The sequence below is a fragment of the Ictidomys tridecemlineatus genome, chromosome 12 (genome assembly GCF_052094955.1).
Source record: "Ictidomys tridecemlineatus isolate mIctTri1 chromosome 12, mIctTri1.hap1, whole genome shotgun sequence".
Classification (NCBI taxonomy): domain Eukaryota; kingdom Metazoa; phylum Chordata; class Mammalia; order Rodentia; family Sciuridae; genus Ictidomys; species Ictidomys tridecemlineatus.
This window is the reverse complement of record NC_135488.1, coordinates 41,549,413-41,570,608: the sequence shown is the minus strand read 5'-3', so window position 1 is coordinate 41,570,608 and position 21,196 is coordinate 41,549,413. Positions and strand designations below refer to the sequence as shown.

The 21,196-nt window shown below is 46.5% G+C and overlaps 1 protein-coding gene and 1 non-coding gene across 5 annotated transcripts in view; both read right to left on the bottom strand.

The window, feature by feature from the left end:
- The window catches only part of Fhl2 (four and a half LIM domains 2), a 71,821-nt gene that overhangs the window by 31,497 nt on the left and 19,128 nt on the right, over positions 1-21,196 (bottom strand). Inside the window, exon 1 of one of the 4 annotated variants that reach the window (XM_040270821.2) lies at positions 6,037-6,055. The exons of 1 other annotated variant lie outside the window; for it this stretch is intronic. The gene's annotated coding sequence lies outside the window, so the exon portion shown is untranslated. Of the gene's footprint in view, positions 1-5,611; positions 5,850-6,036; positions 6,056-21,196 lie in introns of those variants that run through there. 2 more of the 4 variants (XM_021719952.3, XM_040270822.2) reach the window with 2 other exon arrangements.
- Trnaa-cgc (transfer RNA alanine (anticodon CGC)) lies at positions 3,803-3,875 on the bottom strand. The gene has a single exon. It is a non-coding gene; the product is annotated as a tRNA-Ala (tRNA).

The following is a 21,196-nucleotide window of genomic DNA, read 5'->3' as shown; positions in this document are numbered from 1 at the left end:
CTCAACGCCGTAAAACCCATGGAACACCACCGGCTGAGGCATGTGCTCTATTTTTAAACTTGCAATTTAAAAGCTGTCAAACAAAGTTTGAGTAGGGGAAGTGTTGGAGGTACAAAGAGAGGGAAAAAAAGCATGAGATCAAAGGGAGAAGGAAAATAAAAAGCGAGTAAAGGTAAGTAGAGGGAGGTGGTAGAGAGGGAGGGGGAGGGCCAATGGGGAGAACTGCCAAGACATTCAGGGCACGAAGCTCGTTTCTTTGGTGGTGGTTGTTCATCTGTGTGATTTTGCTTTTGTTTTATAAGGTGTGTGGAGCATCAGGAGAGGGACTGGCGTGGTGCACAGCCGCTCCTTGGCTTGCTGGCTGAGGTCTTTGAGTTTCAGGTCCCTCCTTCCCAAACAGCGAACCTGGTGGCCCCCACACAGGCCAGCTTTGCCAGAGTCTCCTTTTCAATGCTCCTTTTATTCAGCTACTTACTCTAATCTGACCCCCAAGGGCCCATTTTCTCCTCCCCTTCCAAACTCCAAAGGCACTGCTTTATGAGACTCTTCTAATACAGCCATTTCCTAAAGAGCTATCTACGAATGTCTCCAAGCACTTCCCACAAGACCTGCAACAGCATCTCCAGGGAGTCTATCCTTGGACCAAGCTGTGTCCATCTTTAAATGCCACCAGGGACCCACGGGAGAAATTCCATTGCTAATTGACCATCAACCAGAATTCATTAGAGAAAATTAGGTCTATTGTCTGTGGGCCCTTCTTAAGAATATACCGTAAAAACACAATGCTTTCGTGATACCACTCCACACTGTGATGCCTGTGTTCCCTACTGGCCCTAGGCACCGATCAGGTGGGCAGTACATGCTGCTGAGACACCTCCCAGCAGCCCAGGTCTTTGTAAGTACTGGCAGAATGAGTGAACCAATGGATGGGGGTGGGGGGGTGAACACAAGCATCCCAGAGAACACAAACACATGGGCAAAAATCAAGACTGAAAATGGGCAATGTTTCATGTGTACAATCCCCTCTGTATGGCAAACCCCAAAAAGCAATGTGCTTTGGCATCTGGTGTTAAAATTTCTACTGTCACATTCCGGAGCTTCCCCCTCACTCTTCCAACACCATACCTTCATCCCTCCTTCCAGATAAACTGCTGCTCCCACAGCGAGAATTTTTCTTATTGTGTTTGGACTCTGAACCCACATGAACACACCATTACACTGGCCAGGACGTGGCCCGGCCAGATAAAGAAGCAAAAAGCCAGCCAGGAGACACTCCCAAGCTCTGGGAAAAATGTACAGATTCCCTCCTACACACACACACACACACACACACACACACACACACACACACACATTGGACTCCAGGGGTAGGCACCAGGTGTTCCATACAGACCACTGCATCTGTCATCAAACATTCTCTACCCTCACTCAAGGGCAGGGAGGGACTCCCACACCCAGAAACAAGCTCGGAGAATAGCTACCCCAGTTTGTGTCCTCTGCATGGAAGTATTGACACACAAACTCGGCTCACCCCATCACTGTTCTCATTTGCCAAGCCAAACTGCTTCCTTTAATAGAAATTCTGGTGAAAAGGATGTTGCTGTGTCTAAGAAGAGAATCATGTATCTTGAATCTACTCGAAATCAACTTTTAGATTTTAGGACTGTAAACCATTTTGGATTGTGAGATATAACACTGACTATGTTTACCGCTCTGCATAATGGCTTCTTTTAGTGAACTTTTATTGAGGGTATCTAAGGACAGGGTTGAGGGATGTATTATAATATACTACCCACCCTGGTAACTCTCAAGATTGCAGTCCTCAGAATTTTCCTTTGAATGCTGAATAAGGAAAGGCATGGGAAAACAGTAAATGTCAATATCAAATGATCTGAAGTCAATTGAATACAAGAATAGCTACACTTGTGCTCCCGCTTCTTAATCCAGCCAAGGAGAAGGTATTGAGTAACCACTATTTCCCACGTATAGTATCAGGCACTGGGAACCTGAGATCAAACACAGTCTCCGAAGGAGTTCCAGTCTAGCTCTAGCTCCAACAAATGTAAACCACTCCTAAGGTCCTATCTTGTCACTTGATCTCCAAACCTGCCAGGTCAGTTGATGCTTGACAACCCCAGTTATACAGGCTGGAATGACAGGCTGCCTCAAGTTCATAAATCACTGCCTTGCTAAGAAAGCATAAGCAAGTTATTGGTGCTGTTTCTGCACCTTTGGAACAAACATCACCCGCTGTCATTCATCCGCCTCGTTCTATCTCCAAGGGTCAGTTGGCTGCTTACTCTCTTGCTGCCTGGCCTTCCATTTCCTATGACCCCTCCGGTCTGCCCTTTTATTTTGGTGTCCCCCAACTTCCATGAACATCTGGCCTCTTCGATCCTTTCAGTTCTGCTCCTTGAACTGAACTGGACTGTCGAGATGACCTTGGACACTTCCTTCCGCTTCACTCACTGCCTGTTTCTACTGGGTCTAGAAGGCGCGTCAACAAACAGAGGCCTATTTTCTTTTTGACTGACGCCCTCAATATTCGTGGGCTCCAAGGACACTTTCTGATATTATTCTATTTACCCATCAAAACAAGAAAGCCACTTCTTTTACTGCCACAGATGTCACAGGCCTTGCTGCTTGTGACCATAAGCCTAGAGGGCTTCTTGAAGGCCCAGACAAAATCAGAACAGTAAAGGTACAGCCAAGGATGAGTGTGACGACACGTACGTGGGTGGAGGCTCAGATGAAGCACGAGAACCATTCATGAGAACTGGGCTGGGGATGAGGGCCAGATGGGGCCCAGGCCTCTTGGTACCTTGCCACGTAGAGAGCCATATTTTGCAGCAAAAGGAAAATCTAGACCACTGTTAACACAGTAGGAAGAATGAGAGCTGATGGGAGAGTTTTTAATCAGATAAATTTTACAAGGGGCCGTATTAGGATTCTGCAGAGAAGATGAACCAAGAAGAGATACAAGGATATACACCGAGGGTCCTTGGTTTACAGTGGTTAGACTTGTGATCTTTTGACCCCCACAATGGTAGACACTTTTAATAGCTGGGCACTGGCAGCAAACAGAGCTCCCCATGAGCCCTGAAATCATGAGGGGAAAATAATCTACATGTGCTCTGTTGCTGAGCTGGGACGCTTCCTTTTTCAACTTGCAGTATTTTAAACTTGCTATGGGTTTATTAAGATTCATCCCATTGTAAATCAAGGGATCTATCCAGGGATTTGGCTCACACAATTATGGGAAGCTGAAAAGTCTCAAGATCTGCAGTGGACAGGGTGGAGACCCAGGAACGCCAGCAAGTTCCAGTCTGAAATTCAGCACATGCAAAAAGAGCAGATGCGTCAGTTCCAGTCCATAAGCTAGAATGGACCAAAGTCCCGTGGGAGAAAGTCCTTCTTACTCAGCCTTTCTATTCTACTGAGGTCTTCTGCCATTGGATAAGGGCCACATTCATTAGGGAAAGCAGTTGGTTTTGCTCAGATAGATGTTAATCTTATCCAGAAACTCCCTTAAAGACATAATCCGAATAATGTTTGAAATGTCTGGGCACCTCACAGCCCAGCCAAGTTGACACTAAAGTTGAAATCCACAATTCAGGATGACAGAGGAAATTCACTTGCTCACACCAAAGTCAAAATGCAAGCCTAGTGTCCTGAAAGACCAGCATTCTGTCACTAAAGAAAGCACATGAAGTTTGTTTAAGGTGGGATAGTTCTCAGAGTTACCCTTTACAGGCTGGGAAAACTTTGATCTTGCTGTGAACTAGTTTCAGTTTTTTGTTTTTGATGGTACTGGGGATTGAACCCAGGGCCTTGTGCATGCGAGGCAAGCACTCTACCAACTGAGTTATATTCCCAGCCCTGAACTAGTTTCTCTGTAAAATAAATACTCAAAATTTTCATAATAACCCTGCCATAAAAATGACAGTGTGACCCTATTTCCCAGCTGGGGAAAGTGAGGCACCAAGAGATTAGGTGACCTGACCAAGCCATGCAGACTGAGGGATCCAGATGTGCACTGAGAAAGCATAGGTCCAGTCCAGGTGCATCCTGGAGTCTACCACACTTGCTGGTGGTATATAATGTGACTGAACTGAAAAGAGGCTGAATATAAAAACCTAGGTGGAAAGTAAAAAGACACTTGATCTCTTATTTATGTGCTGCTGTATAAACACATCTGAAAGCACCACAGAATGATAAACACTGCGGGAATGCACTTCTACATACGAAAGTCTTACATATTGGAGTCAGCTAAATTTGAAAAGCTTGTGAAATTTTTTATTAATACATAAAAAAACTCTTCCTTTGTTGGGTTTTATTGATGTTTAATTCCTGGACTAGGAATTCCTGCACTTCTAATACTTGCTGCAAATTTTTTAAAAATCTAAATTATCTTTAGGATACCACAAAGCCTCCTCCTTCATGCATTATTACAGAACACACATAAGCAGAGTTAGCACCAAAAATGTGAAATGTATTTAAAGTAGTGCTCTGAAGACAGTTCTTCCTGATTATAAGCCCCTATTGTGATTTATTACTTCCCAAAATATGTGCAAGAGCTAGCATGCCATAAATTGGGCCAAAGGAAGGCAGCCGTAACATTTCATCAAATTGGGTTAGACTAGGTCCAACCAACCCAACTGAGATTTGAAAGTAAATATGACTGATTCCTCCTTTACAATCCAAAAATAACATTTTAACATTTTCTTCCCACAATTTCAGGTATGTTAAGATATCACAACTTAAACATGAGAATCTTTTTCATTTAAAAGAAACCCATGTTCTTTAACCTGATGGTTCCGTTTTTAAATTTCTGCCCTGGTCAAGGAGATAAGTCACACCGCAAACTCCACCTCTGTCTATGGAAGGGAAATGCCTGGGTCAGTGGCGCGCAGACCTGCCTGCCCAGGCAATCCCCTCGGGCGTCCGGCCTGAGTGCAGAGAGCTTGGACAGTTGCTGCTTTCCCTCCGGGGGTCAGCGGCTGGACCCGCCGCCAGAGTTTGCCCGGGGCTCGCCCTTGGGTGATTCAGCCCTTCCGTGCCACCTGGTGGTGACCCACCTCATGAGGACGCGAGCTTTTGCCCTCCCTCTGGGGATGGGTCAGTGTTTCAGGTATCCAGGTCCGTGAGGTCACCCCCGCCCATGCCGGGTCCCAGGACTCGGGGTCCCCTCCACGGTTCTGGTGCCCTCTCCCCAGGGCCCCCTTTCCTCTCCAGCGGTTCTGCTCCCCTTTCGCAGGGGTCTCTCCCGCATTCTTTAGGTCCCCGTCCCGGGGCTCTGCTCCCCAAGATTCAGCTCCCTTGTATCGGGGTCTCCGCCCTACCGCTCGGGTCCCCTCGCCCAGTAATTTCCACCCTTCGCCCCCACTATTCGTCTCCCCTCTCCCCGGGGTCTTCTTTCACCAGGGTCCCTCCCCCACGTTTCAGGTCCCCAATCCTGGTCTCCCCTCCACAGTTCGCCTCCCTTCTCTCTGGGGTCTCTGCCCCGCAGATCGTCGCCCCTCTCCCCCGGGTCCCTCCCTTAAGGTTCGGATCCTTGTCCCGGGGTGTCCCCTCCACGTTTCCTCTGCCCTGCCCCGTGGTCGCTCCCCACCTCCCCCGGGTTCAGCTGGACTCTGCCGGAGCCTCCGCGGGCCAGGCGCTCGGGTCTGGGTCGCGGGCGGCTCCGGGCGGAGGTACTCACGGCGCGGCACCGGCGAGGGGCTCCCGGACGGGGCGGGCGGGCAGGCGACCGGGCGGCGGTCCTTGGCGGCGGCTTTCAGCCTGCGGAGTGGAGCGGAGCCGCTCCGCCCTAGAGAACCCCCGCTGTGTCATTTGACCATATAAGGAGACGCGCGCCTCGGAGCGCGGGCGGCGCGGGCGCGGGCTCGGCGCGCTGGCACCCGGCTCGGGGCGCGGGGGGCGGGCGCCCCTCGGCCTCCTGGTCGCGGCGCCGGGATGCAGCGCTCAACGCCCGGATCCTTTGTTTTGCTTAATCCCACCTTCGCTCTCCCCGGTTCTTTGGCGCACGGTGTTTACCGAGCTTCGCCCCACTCCTGGGCTCCAGGGGAGAGTTTAGGGTGAGGGTCCCGAGGCAGGTCACCCACCACTGTCCCGGCTTCTCGGGAACCGGAGGCTGGCTGCGGCCTTAGGGAACGGATGGGCCACTTCTTAGATTTGAGGAAAGCAGTAAAGCGCGCGCGCCTGGCATGCATCTGCACGGTGGGCTTTTCTCTGCCCTCTTCTGATGACGCCTGCCTCCGTCCGTCACAAAAGGGACTTCGAGATGACGAAGAAGAATGGATCATGGTTCTTTGTTCCATTAGGGAAAGTACTAAGGGAAGCTCCTACCCCAACACTCCAAGTCGAAGGCTTTTTAGCTATTTGCCTCCCCCTCCAAGACCGGGAAACAAAAGTGAAGAGGGAAGGTCCTTCCACACTGAAAATCCTAGTCCTCTGCAAGAAGCCCATCCTCGGTGGGGGAGAGGTGGCACTGTTCAACAATGCCCCAGAGACTGCATGGACAGAGTCCCATGCATGGGAAAGGGGACATTGCGATCAGAATGTTCACTCTTGGGCAGGGGTCCTTCCCCAAGCAGACACGTGAAGATAAACAAGTAGCAGCAAAAGCGTGGTAGTTTGGTGGGCGAGAATAGTATTTTAACCTTGAGGGAAGCTCAGGGTCAGACATTTTTCAGAAAAGCCAGGAAGAGCTATTTGTTGGCTTTCTTTGGGTTGATACTCCATCCTATGCTACCTATGAGAGTCAAGGGCGTCCTGGTATAGCTGCCACTTACTGAGCTCTTCCTCGTCTCTGCCAGAGACCTTTTAGGTAAGGATTATTACTCCAGTTTTATGGTGAGGAAGTTTCAGCTTACAAAGATTTGTTCAAGGCAAGGCGGATGGGTACTCTTCAGTTTTTATACCTGCTGAGATTTGGAGTCTGTCACATGGCAAGATCTTTTTTTTTTTTTTTTTTTTTTTTTTTTTTTTTTTTTTTTTTTTTTTTTTTTTTTTTAAAGGCCAGGGCAAGAGTTTTATTTAAAGGATGGAACATTGGGACTTCACCACAGCTGCAGTCCCGGAGGCCAAAGGGGGGGCCCTGGGGGCTTTAGCATTTTTTATTTTTTTATTATTATTTTTTAGTTTTTGGCGGACACAACATCTTTGTTGGTATGTGGTGCTGAGGATCGAACCCGGGCCGCACGCACGCCAGGCGAGCGCGCTACCGCTTGAGCCACCTCCCCAGCCCACATGGCAAGATCTTGCAGGCACTTGACAGGATGAGAAATGCCCCCACCTCCCTTCAGTCACTCAGGTGACTCCCAGAGGGCTGAGGCTTGCCACACAGACAGGAGCCAACCAGCCTTGAATGTGGAAGAGTCTAGCCCTCTCTGCAACCCCACCTCCTATTCCCTGAACTAGGAGGTATCTAACCAGAAATCCAAGTAACCAGCACTCCACCTGAATTCTCACTGATAGTCAAAGCAGATCAATATCTTGAAATTCAGAATGAAGTGTGTTGTTGACAACTATTTAGATTTATTTATTGTCTGTTTCTATAGCTGCAAAGACAAAACGATCCTCTAGTTATCAAATGATGAGTCTTACGGTCCAGTTTGTAAAAACAGGTTTACAAGGTGATGAAACATGATTTCTGCATTTTTCTTCTGCTTTCTTTTGTCTTACTTTTTACATCTTTCTGAGTTGTGTTTATTTATTTTGATCTTATTTTTATTGCATAGTTAATTAGTTCTACAATTTTTCTTCTAGTAACTGCTTTGACTACCAGACAGATTTTTGCTGTGTTATATTCTCTTTACTACTAAGAAATTCTACAATTTAATTTTGTGTTTCTCTGTTGCTCCTAGAAATATTTTAAATGACTCCATAGGGATATAGTCTGCAAAATCTAGTCTCTGGAAACAAACTTATCGAGTTTCTACAACATGCTGCAAAAAGAAAAAGAAAAAGCAATAGAGGGAGAAGCCAATAGATTAAAAAAAAAAAGGCCTAACCATCTACAATATATGGAACTCATTTGGATTCTGATCAAAAGAACAAACCACTAAAAAAGGAAACTTTTATGAGACAATCTGGGAAAATGTGACATTAACAGGATGTTTGAAGGTACTACTAAATTATTAGTTTACTTTAAGTGTCACGAAGAAATTATATACACACTTTCTTCTCTCTTTTTTTAAGGCCTTATTTTTCAGGAACAGTGCCAAAATATTTACCAGTGGAATAACATTATGTCTGGGATTGATTCAAAATAAATTGAGATGGGGGAAATGGATGGGGCCAATATATGCATGTGAAATAGTATCAGCCATGGATTACTGGCAATCATTGAAGCTTGATGAGGGATGGGAGGGTTCATTGTACTATTCTTTCCTTTGTAATGCTTGAAAAATTCCATAATGAAAAAAAGTTTTTCTGTTACAAATGCACATACTATTTTCAATTCCCAGCATTTCCCCTTACAGGAAATTATCTTGTGGGTATACTTGCTCATGTGTAAAATGATATACATACAAGAGTAGTCACTGTAGAATTGTTTGTAATAGCAAAACATTGGGCCATATGATATGTTCATCAACAAGGGACTAGTTTAAACACAGTATGGTACATTTTAGAATTATTTAAGCATGTAGATGTTAAAAACGAGGAGGTAACTGCATTTAGTGATTTGGCATCATCTCCAAGATGTACCAACTAAGAAAAAGTAGAGAACAATTCATAGATTGTAACTACCATTTGTGTTTGAACAAAGAGAAGAAAGGAAAAACAACATATGAAGTAGTTTCCTCTGGGGCTTGGGGGCTGGGAATAGGGGAAGGAGACTAATATTAATTCTTTTACACTTTTGTTTCTTGTGACTTTTGAGTTATGAAAATGCATTTTCTGTTCCAAAAATAAAATAAAATAAAAAGCAACACATTCTTCTTTAATTAAAATAGAAAACAGATTTGTTAGACTTAGGTTAAAAAATATCAATGGAAGTTTTCCAGAAACAGGAAAAGGGTATACAATGTCTTGGTTTAGTAACATGTGCTCATGTGAACAATTCAAAGGACAAACCATTAAGAAGATATTTTCATGAGACAACCTGAGAAAATGTGTTTTGAAAAGTTTTATATGTGCACCACACTATTCCCAGGACTTAATTACAATGCACAGCGCATCGTATGTGCTTAGTAAAATGTGTGTATGAATGGACAGATCATTAGAAGAATTGCTTGTGACAGGTCTTCCATTTTTGTGATTATTTCATATCGTAGCAGATGGAGTATTCCAGAAAGTGTGATACTCTTTAAATGTTGATCCCTTGAAGTCAGGTCTTGAAGTAATACCTATATTACTTCTGATCAGCTCTGTGACTTTGGGTACCCCCCAAACTTCCCTAACCCTAGGGGTTGCTCATTTGTAAATTAGCTTCATGACATATACTTTGTAAAATGGTCGTGATGATCTTTTGAATTCAGGTATATAAACCTCTTAGCACCAACAGCTTGATATTTGGCACACAGTAGGTCTCAGTAAATATTTACTCTAGTTCAGGATAAAGGGAAAATGATTCCAGAAAAAGAAGGAAATGGACTTCATTCTCATAGGAAGGAAGGATTACAGCTTAGGTCCTCTTCTAAAGATAAAACTTTGACTTCTTTGGTGGGGGTGGGGAGGAGGAAATCTGCTCTAGGTTAAAGGTTAGTTCATGGAAGGGGAAAAAAACAAAACAAAACAAACTAGTTTCCTGGCCCCAGCCGTGATTGCAATACGTTATTCAAATCCCCCCCCCCATTTAAAAATTGGTGCGTGATAGTTGTACATATTGATGGGATTTATTGTTACATATTCACACATGCACACAGTCCAACAATGTTATTTAGGCAATATCACTCCCCCAACATTTATTTCAATTCTCCTCTAATTCTTTCCCCAACAAACACGCCTTGGAACTTCTCGCTAGCCTGTCGCTTGTGGAGGTTGTCACGTAGCTGGGAAAGAGGGAGGGAACGACATGTAGCCTGCGGCTCTGAAAGCCCGCTTCCACCCGCAGCCCCAGGATACCCTGGAAGCTGGTCAGAAGTGCGCATTCCCAGGCGCACCTGCCTTCACCTGCCCGCCAGGTTATTCTGATGATTGGGAGGGCTCTGAGGTCAAACACCCTTTGGGGATTCCAACTCAGGACCCAGTAAGTTACCATAAACCTGGAAGGTGTCAGTTGCAGAAGCAGGGGAAGGAGTCAAGATAAAGTTCCTGGAACTCAGGGCCTCTGAACTCCAATTCATGGATTACTTATTCTGCCATTACTTCATGGGAGGGAAACTCAAGGGAGACACCTTACAAAGGAAAACGTTTCCGTGCACGGTCTAAGAGATCCAAATGCTTGCAATTAAATGGATTGCTAGAACCCAGAGCAAAGGCTCTGGGTTCTAGCAATCCATTTAATTGTGCTGCTCGCGGCTGCCACCTTGTGGCGGGGTCGCTGCCTGAGGGAGGCTGGCGGCCTGGCCCACCTTCTCAGAGATTAGGGCCAGCGTGTCCTTGCACAGGGTGTTGGTCACCCCAGGCGGACTGGGACGACCTTGTCATCACTGGGAAGAAACGAAGCACATAGAAACAGGACCCGGGGGGCGGGGGCAGACCTCCCTTTGGGGGCCTACCCTCACTGACCACTGCCATGAAGATTTTGGTCTCAGAGGCTTCACCCCAGCGTTTCCTCCCACTCAACCCCCCAGGCAGGAAACTGGTGGATGATGCGCCCCTGATTCAGAGCTAATCGTTTTTAATGACCTCACATGGTTGGAAGGTAAGGTCTCAAGATCCTAAAAGCTGGGAGGAAGGGACCTAAGTCGTCAAGGCACACCCCTCCCTGCACCTGGGCCAGGAGGCAGGTCTCTGCGTGCCCTGGCAGCAGCATGGCACCAGGGGGTGGTGTGCAGTAGGCTGGACCCACTCTTTCTAAAAGAACAGTTTTTGCTTGAATCAAGCAGGAAAAATGCCACAAGACTCTCTAGGCAGGGTGCCCGCTGCCCGCCCCAGAGCTTGTGCAAACCAGGAGACCCTAAGTCCTCCTCCTGCAAATGGGAGGAAGCTGACCTCCTTGTAGCTGAGATCTTATAGAATCCAAGCTTTTCCCCTTGGCCCGCGCGACTTTCAGGAAAAAGTCAGCTCTCCGGGAAAAGCAAACTCTTTCCCTTTCCCTTCTGCTGGTCTCTGTTTGGGGCGGGTGGGGGGAAGACTTGGCTCTCTGCTGAGACGCAAAGTTTCCATATCCCATTTGCTTGCTCTCTCTTTTTCACGAGTTGATTTAATGGATGCAAATAGTCAGTGTTGAAAGCTTCAAAACATGTCTGACTTGGAGCCAAATCCACAAACAACTCTATGATTCTGAGTTTCCCCTGGGTGGTTAGAGCCGACTTGGAGCATTGGACACGACGACTTTCCACTGTGGCTTTGGTACCTCATTTAGAAAGCCTCCGTTGAGTGGCTGAAGGACCAATGAAATGGAGCCAGTTGACACCCACAGTTCATTTCAGTCACTAAACGTGCCCCGGCTCTTTCAGATGAAAACTTTTTCCAACGTAGACCCTGAATCTGCTTCTTGTATCTTGTTTGAGACTTTAAAAAAAAAAAAAAAATTGACCCAAATGATTGTACATACTGAGATCCCTAGGCTGATTTCAGTCCTTTTGTATGATGATCCATTCATTTCTCTGCTTGCCTGACTTGTCAGTTCTACACCCTTTTATCCTTTGTCAACAATTTCAAAATCCACTTAAAAGAAGTGCGACTGTCTAAGGTCGCTGCCCACCTGGCTAAATCCTGCTTTTGCTTCTCTGAGATATCTGAAAACCCTTTTTACCTGTTCCTTCTGAGGCTTCTTCTGGCGTCCCTGAAATGGAGTTTCATGCCTCACTGGTTTCTCAGAATGTTTGTCTGAACCGCCCTGAATTCTGTTACTCTTAACTATATGAGTCTACGCTGCAGTGTTAAAATCTCCGACTCCTTCTCTACTGCCGAGGTTTTTGGTACTATGTCTGCTTTGACCAAGGTCATTAACAGAAAACCGAATGTCTAGCTAGGTAAAGGCTTGGGCCAGGCTGGCTGGAGGGGACAGGGGGCTGAACTCAAGACCAGGAACTCCTCCAGAGTGGTGTCAGCTTTCTATCACTCTAAAAAAATGCCCGAGATGATCCACTTTTAAAGAGAAAAGTTGACTTTGGCTCACACTTTTGGAGGTTCCAGTCCATGATTGGTGGCCCTATTGTTTGGAGTCTATGGTGAAGCAGCATATTACGGTCAGGGAACAAAAGACACACAGAATGAGAGCAGGGGTCTGAGGATCCACTATCACCCTCAAATGCCTTCTCCCTGTGACCCCAAAGACCTCCCACTAGGGCCCACCTCCTAAAAGTTCTAGCACCAAGCTGGGGCCCAAATTTGAACACATGGGCTTTAAAGGACATTTAAGATGAAATTTTAATGTGTGTGTAGCCACAGGTAAATCTCTTCACCTTTTTATATCTTCCTACCCTCCCTTGTGATATAAAGGTCTTACTACCTCTCTTCCTTCTTTCAAGATTTATTTCAAATTAGCTGGTTTTTCCCAAGCCATTTTTTTAAAAAAAATACTTTTTAGTTGTCAACGGACCTTTATTTTATTTATTTATATGCAGTGCTGACAATCGAACTCAGCGACCCACACAGGTTAGGCAAGCACTCTACCACTGAGTTATAACCCGGCCCTCCCAAGCCATTTTTTATGGCCTATTGGCAATTGCTCATCTTCTAGAATGTGTTCCTCGGCACTGTGATGCAGATTTGTGTGTGATGTAAAGCTATGCTTTAAGTTCTTCCAGAGAGCACATTTAAGACTTTTTTCTTGCCTGTGTCAGAATGTGCTTTAAAATTAGAACTAAGAGTCATGACAGAGATTTCTGGAACCATCAAGCTTCTTTCTACATCACTGCAATAGTAGATGACTATTGAAATACCAGGGTAAGATTTTCTAAAATGTCTAACCTTCAGCAACTCCTGCAAGTATTATTTGCCAATTGTTTTTTTTTTTTTAATTTAAAAATTCTAGGCCATCCTAACTGCACAAATATTTCTGGAATTTTCTGCATCATTTGAGAATACTGAGCGGTTACTCTAGAATTGTCTCATATTAGTCACCCACTTCCCTAGAGGGATAGAGGGGGCCCCAGTGCAAAGAACTGTCAGATATCTGAAACATTTGTTTAGTTATCTTTAAACTCAAAAGGACCTTCTATTTTTTTTCCTTTTCTTTTCTCTTTTGCCTTCTTCTTCACAGTGTGAAATTATGTTTCCATTTTGCACTTGGCCTTAAGGTAGCCTAGTTCCCTGGCCTTGTGGACAGGGACTCAGATCCTTCTCCCACCCTGTTGGATCCGAATTTCTGTCTCCTTTGATGCTGTATTGCTCTTGGTCCCTTGCATTTCTAGGTCTTTCTAAAAGCAGATGAAGAAAGTACTTGATATATATATATATATATTTTTTATAAGAATATGTTTGGAAAGTGACCAAGTCAGAGGAGCACAGCTTGAAATCCTGAGCAAGCACAGAGTCCGACTCCTTTCTGCTCATTCTCTTTTGCTCCCACCTGTTCTGCCTGTGGCCAGTGACAATGAGGGAAGATGCTTTTCATTACTGAGCTCTTTTTTTTTTTTTTTTTGCTGGGGATTGAACCTGGGGCTTGGAGCATGCTAAGCATGCATTCTGCCACTGAGCCGCAGCCTCAGCCCTTTGTCCTGGAACATTTGGAGTCTTTCCTTTCTCTGTCCTGTCTGGAAAACTCTTTTCCTTTAGACCAGATAAACTACCTCCACCATAGAGGCCATGTGGGGTAGCCGTCCATCCTTGTTTTTGGCAATTTTGTGCTCTCTCTCTCCCTAATTTATAACAACCGAGGGATGAAAGTGGGCTCTTTATGGGCAAGGATTGAGAGGTTTGTTTCTGTATTGGCAGCATCTTGCAATTTGGTGACTATTTACCAAATTTAATTTAGATTTCCTGAAAATGGCCAAACCAACCTGAGGCTGCCATACAAGGGCATGTGACCCTACCTGCATCAAATCAGTCAGATCCATTTCCCACCGGGGCAGTTCAGCTCTCTGGGCTCTGTAGTGTCAACTACTTTGCAAACAACTTCGATGAAAGCAAAGTTAAAGACTGGGGGGTGTTAGCTCAGTGATAGAACACTTGCCTAGCATCCCTGAGTTGGATCTCCGGAACCACAATAATAAATAAATCACAGGAAAGGTGGAGGGCTTGAGCTTCGCGAAGGCAGCAGATGTGGACTTAGGAATTGCTGTCCCTGCAATAAGAGAAGGGACCCCCGGGTTGTAGCACCTGCAGGTGCTCTGAGGAGCAGAGAATGGGATCAAGCATCTGCCTCCAAGAGTCTAGACTCGCCGTGTTAGGGCAGGCTGCTTCTCCTGACTCACTCCTGGCGACCCCAACCTGTGCCTTATCCCACCTCCGACACATTGAGGGTCTTCTTTGATGACCCCCACCTGCAAATGGGCCCTAGTCTTTATTTTGGGGACATGAATTTGTGTCTTTCAATTCTACAGCTCTGCTTTTGCAGAGGAAAACTCCACCTTGTGAGGAGGGAGCATCCGATGGAGCCCATTCCTGTCTCCCTTCACCACACCTGTGCTAAGTAAGGTGGGCTTCTTGGTTTGGGAAATGAGTGTAGTTCCTTCATTCACTCATCTTGTCGAGGTAGAATCATTCCCCAAAGTAGACCAGGCTAACAGATTCACACTTTGCTTAACTGTCACCATCCACGCCCAAGGAGATGACGGTGGGGATTTCCAAGTCTCTTGATCCCGTGACTTAATCATCTGCAGGCTGTCTTATAGCATTTCCAATCCAGACTGGAACCAGCCCTTTGGCATTTGCAGAAACACGGCCTTTGTTTTAGGAGAGGTACATTTACCCACCAGTCCAGCTTGCAGAGGGCAGTTTATTTTGGTCATTTGCATATGACATGCACAGGGGGAGAAGGCAGCAGGTCCTGGCTTGGGTGGAACTAATCAGGCTGTTAGTCAGTGAATGGAAACTCACCTGCAATGATTTGGATCTGGAATGTCTCCCCAAGACCCTTGTGTTTAAGGCTTAGCCTGTAGCTTGGCACTATCGGGAACTTTAAGAGTGGGAGGCCCTTATGTCATTGTAAGCAAGCATAAAAGGGCATTTGGGGAACTCAACCCCCTCCTCTTCCTCTTTCTTTTATCTAGGCCACAGGGTGAGCAACTCTGCTCCACTACATGCTTCCTGCCATGATCAGCTGGCTTGCCACGGGCCCAAAGCCAAAGGGCGCATCAGTCACGGACTGAAACCTCCAAAACTCTGAGCCAAAATAAACCCTCTCTCTTTATAAGTTTATTGGCTCACGTATTTTGTTACAGTCATGGAAAGCTGACTAACACACATCTGTTCCTCATTCTGGCATGTGGGGTTTAGAGGACCAATCTTTCATTATTACCATTCCACAATTTTTTTTTTCTATTTCTTTTTTGACTGCTGATGGGGTAGCATTTGGGGTATGAGAAAGTGAGACCAGAATGGATTTAGACTCAGGGTCCTGGAAGATTAATTTCCTTCCCTTTCCATGTGATAACTCCGGGAGCAGAAGCAGTGTCGGACGGTTTCACATCCAACACGGTGCCATCAGGTGGAGGAGGCAAGACAGAATGAAGGCAGCTACCAGGAGCCCGGGGCTCTCTCTGTGGGGCAAGAAAGCTATGGGGGGTGGGTGGTAGGAAGGGCTGAGGTGTGCCATAGGTTTTCAGACGTAGAGAAGGTGCCTCCGTGGCCTGCTGGGTGGAACAGCTCCTACAGGTACAAAGGAAGGCTGTTCAGGGGAAAAGCAAAGCGAGAGAAAGAAGGACCCTGGTGTCCCAGGAAGCTCGCGTTTGGGAACCCTGCCAGGAGCCCGCGCTTGCTGAGTTAAGGTCTGTGCTCCGACAAAGCAGTGGATGATTCACCTGCCAGTTCCCGGACGTCAGGAATGGCTTCAGGAGGAAGATGAGCTCACCCCTAAGCGCTTACCCCTGAGACCGCTACTTGGCTCCAGCCATTCCAGGTGAGGCCGTGGCTGGCACCCCGAGCCCAGAAACATAGCCAGATGGGGAAAGGGGGGGGGTGTGCTGCCTTCTAGCCAAGCCCCCGCCCCCGACTTTGGTGGTTAATTTAAAACTTCTGTTCAATAGGATCGTGAAGGTGATTTGGCACCTGTTGGAATCTATGTATGGCTGTAGAGAGTCCTACTTCTGATGAAGAGTGAATAATGCAATGTGGCTGCTCCAAGGGCCTGACACGAGTCTCTTTGTTCCACAAAGAGGTGCGAGAGACAGCGATAGGAAACCCATCCTGGGGCCTCTCAGGGCCGCGGGTGACTCCCTGTGTGAGTCAGACTGGAAAAGCACGGGGCTGCACTTCTCCACACTTTGTTACCCCCACGGTGGGTGCCTGGGAGCCCGCCCCAGGGTCTGTGCCAGGAGAGCCAGCCGACTCGTGCCCGATTCCTCCACCAGGGGCTTGTGCCAAGTGCACGGGAACGAAGGGACCCGGCAGAGGATCAGGAACACCGGGGGCCCCAGTTTGGTTACTAGGTACCCTCAGCCAGAGCTGGAAGCAAAGTTGGCAATCCAGAAGGACGCAGGACCCAGACTTCGGGGTCACACCAAGGTCGGGGCACAGGGAAGCGGTTTGCTGACCTCAGCTCAGATCAGAGTCAGATTCAGAGCAGGAGACGGGAGCCAGAGAGGCTTTTCTCCCAAATGGAATTCGGGTGAGGCCAGAGAGGAAGGTTTGCCACCTAGAAGAAACCCTAGAAAGTCCGAGAACTGGGTGACTTTCTACTGGAAACAGAGGTTTCCTTTCACAGTCTTGACAATAACCAGGACATGTTGTCTGGCACCGCAGACTCCAGGCGGGGGGGGGGGGGGGGGGGGGAGGAGAGGGTTATGAAATTGAGTCCAGTTGAATCCAGTGTCTTATTTTAATCGAACGTCTCCTCTAGCACCTGTCCCTCAGTAGGTCTTACTGGGAATGTTGGAACTCTACCTGCTAGATTTATTAGGGCAATGCCTTTTGAAGTCCACCTTGACTTTTAATCTCTGGGAAACATGTCACATAGGCTGCGAATTGGTGGCAGTGTCCAAAACCAACGCTTTAGCTTGTGTTGCTCAGGCAAGGATTCCTGGCGCAGGCAACCAGAGGAAAGTGTGTGGGATGCCCGGCTTCTTGTACCAGCTTGCTTTCCTATCGTGCTGGCAACCAGAGGGGCCCACATAGGTGGGCAAAAAATGCTACACGATTTAAGGCAAGGAGTGGCAAAATGAGTAATCCGATTAAAGCCCATCCACAGTGCCACAAAGCCAAGCGCAGGCAGCGGCTGTTCCAGCCACCAGTGTTTAGAAAACCCTTGAGAAAGAAATAGGCTTTAGTTCTTCCTGGAAGCCAAATACTGTATGTCCAACCAACCTCAGTGAGACTCCACGGGACAGATTACAGACAAGGCATTTAAGATTCTTGGTATGGTGTGGATCTGGAATGTGTCCCACCTGCAGGTTGTAAGCACGTTCCCCAATGCAGCAGGGTGCAGAAGGGGAACTCTGACCTCATCAGTGGATTAATCCACAATGCACTGGATTAATCCACTTGGTGGATTAGTTCATTGATGGCTGAATGGACTACCAAGGTACATCTCATCATTTCCAACACCTCTGCCATTTGGACCCTGAACCTATAGCTTGGTTATTTAATCCTCATGAGATCTAGAGGGGGAGGTGAAAAATCATATGCACCACTGTAAAAGAATTTCAATTCAGTCTCACAATGCCCCTTTGCTTTAGATGTTTAGATCCATTCGTTCTAATTTCAGTTCTAAAACGGATCCTAAAAATTAAGGCGGACTGACACCCGCTGTATCCCAAAGTGTACACAAAATTAAAAGACTATTAGCATGATTTTCTAGTACAGTCGTTGAGTTAGTTTTAAAATCCAACTTTTAAAAATAAAAACAAATTATATATGTGAGGCCTGGGTTTGATTCCCAGCCTGACCAACTCCTCCCTCAAATTATAACTCTAGAAAGAGTATTGTCAATGCTCAATGCCATCACATTTAGAGCTAATTTTTAAAGAGAGTAAAAATGAATGTATAATGTTTTCTCATTAATTCTTTCCCAGCACAGTTTAATAAACCATCTGCGTTATTCCTGGTTTTAGTTAGAATCTGGTTTTCCCCCTGGTGTACCCAGAATTCTGAACTTTGAAATGAAGAATATGTGCCCAATTCTGGAATTTAGGGCTATTTTGAGATTAAACACTCTCTGTATAGAGTACTGTTCCTAGTGATTAGATGGTATAGGGCAGCCAAGAGGAAGCTATTAAGAAGGACCTTGTTATTTGTTAAGTGATTCATCCTCACAGTGCCACCAAGATGAGTAAGTCTCAGTGTAATCCTTACAGAACTTAAGGTCTAGCATGGCCAGAGACAGGGAGCCAAGTGGGAGAAGATGGAATCCCAAACAGTGCTGATCAGGGTTAAGATAAGAAAGTGTATCTCATTTGTAAACATGTATCTGAAAGAACTGAAAACAAGTTCTCAAAAAAACATTCCCCCATGTTCACAGCAGCTTGGTTCACAATAGCCAAAAGGTGAATGCAATTCAAGTACCCATAGATAGATGATTGGATAAACCAAGTGTTGTATATACATACCATGAAATAGTATACAGCCTTTAAAAGAAGGAAATTCTGACACATGCTATAGCACAGATGAAACTTGAGGACACTATGCCAAGCTCTATAAGCCAGTCACAAAAGTCAGAAAGTAGTCAAACTCTTATTGACAGAAAGTAGAATGGTAGTTTACTGGAGCTAGAAGGAGGAGGAAATGGGAAATAGTTTTTTAATGGGTAGAGAGTTCCATTCTTGTGAGATGAATAAGTTCTGGAGATTGATTACACATTAGTTTATTGCACAGAAATGCTACTGACTAGACACAGATGATTAAGATGATGGGGGGGGAGGGGGGGAGATGTGGTAAGTGTATGTGTAGGAAGTCTGAAGACCCAGGAAAGCTCTTAACCCAACTTGAGGGTCTGAGATGGTAGTTTTATGTGTTAACTTGACTGGGCCACAGGCTGCCCAGATATGTGGTTAAATATGATTCTGGTGCTTCTGTGAGGGTGTGTTGGGATGAGATTCACTTTGGAATTGGTAGATTGCATAAAGCAAGTGGCTCTTCATAGTGTGGGTGGACCTCACTCAATTGAAGGCCAAAAGGAGCTAAGGCTGACCTGCCCTGAGTTGCTGAGGGCCATTGCCAAGTAGGAATGATGCATCGAAATTTCCTTGCCAGCGTACCCCATGTTAAATGGAAATTGGCTGTGACATTGCATGTGTCTTTGAGAAAGGTGAGCCTGCTCAAGGACCAGGGTGGATCCAGGTTTAAGGTGTATCCTGCAGGTTTTAGGAAGTATCCCAGTTTAAGACAATCTGGGTTTAGGGAAGTCCCAGGTTTAAGGTTATTGCTGCTGGGTATAGGGCGTTCCTGCTGCCTGAGTTCCCGTTGAGTTCTCGTGGAATTGAGAAAGTATTTGGGACGTGAATTGTGCGGGCAGAACTGGGATTTCCCCAGAACGTGTTTGTACAGGGCCGGTGTGAGTTCGGGAATAAAGAATTGCTGTTTGAATCTACAAGGTGTGAGTGGCTCGTGATTCTGTGCCCAGCCAAGACATTGGCACTGAGTGAACAAGAATTCTTCTGCCTGACAACCTTCAAGCTGGGACATTGGACTTTTCCTGCCTTCAGACTCAAAGTGAAGCATCAGCTCATCCTGAGTCCTGAGCCTGCCAGTCTTTAGATGGGAGCTACCTCATCAGTTCCGCTGGTTTCAGGCTTTTGAACTTGGACTAGAACTAAACATCAGTTCTCATGGGTCTCCAGCTTTCTGACTTAACTCTGCAGATCTTGGGACTTGTCATTTTTTTCACAATCCTCTGAGCCTCTGTGTATGTGTGTGTGTGTGTGTGTGTGTGTGTGTGTACAATGTCCCCCAGTCTCTGTAGGGGACTGGTTCCAGGACCCCATAAATTTCAACATTTGCTGATATACAAATCTCTTACGTACAGCGGTATAGTATTTGTGTATTATCTACACCCCCTCACCCGCAGACTTCATCTCTTGATTACTTACAATACCTAATACATAAGAAATGCTATTGTATGAAGTACGGTTTAATTGTGTAATTGTTAAACTTCAGTGTTTAGGGACTAAATAACAAGGAAATAGAAGTCTATATGTATTCAGCATGGAAGCAATTTAAAAAAATATTTTCAATCATGGTTGGTCAAACCCATGGTTGGAGGAACCCAAAGATACGAGGGTCATCCACACCCCACCCCCAACAGAACCCCGAAAGGAATGTTATCTGACCTGAGCCTTGACAGATGGGCAAGAGGTCGCCAGCTGGGTGGCACCAAAGGAACACAGAGGCCCTGTGACACCTCTGGGTCTATTCGGGACCTGGCATGTAGTTCAGTACTGCAAGGGCCCGGGATGAGGCGAGGAGGAGCAGGATGGTCAGGACATGGGGAACCGTATGTACCACTCAAGGGCACTTTGTCCCACAGGCCAGCATTTCCAATCAGGGCAGCAGACTGCAGTGTGTACAAGGTGCTGCCCAAGATATGCAGGAGCAGACCCTCCAGGTCAAGGGCAGGTGGGCTGGTACTTCGCAGGTGAAACAAAGTCAACAGTTCTCTTTACCGAAGGACTTCTCAGAGCCTTTAAGGATCCAGCGTGCACCGTGAGTTTCAGGAGGGGTAGAGTATTTTCACAGAAACCTCCCCTCTGGCTCATGAACACCTGTTAGGCCAAGGACGAAAGCCAGTTTCCAGAGTTTGGAAGTCATTTAAAGGATGTGGGATAGACATGGCCTGTTCTTTGTTTTTGATGGACGAATCTAGATGGAGTATAGAAATACACCTAGGGCTCAGGTGGGAGCCAGGGGCTGCTGTGGGGGTGTGTCCAGAGCCCCTTGAGTGCCTGTGGAGGGCCCTCGGCTCCTGGGGCTGCACGCCTCCTTCTCCTGGGATGCCTTCGGGACCACCAGGCTGGGGCATGACTGGAGTCCTAAGAGGTGCCCT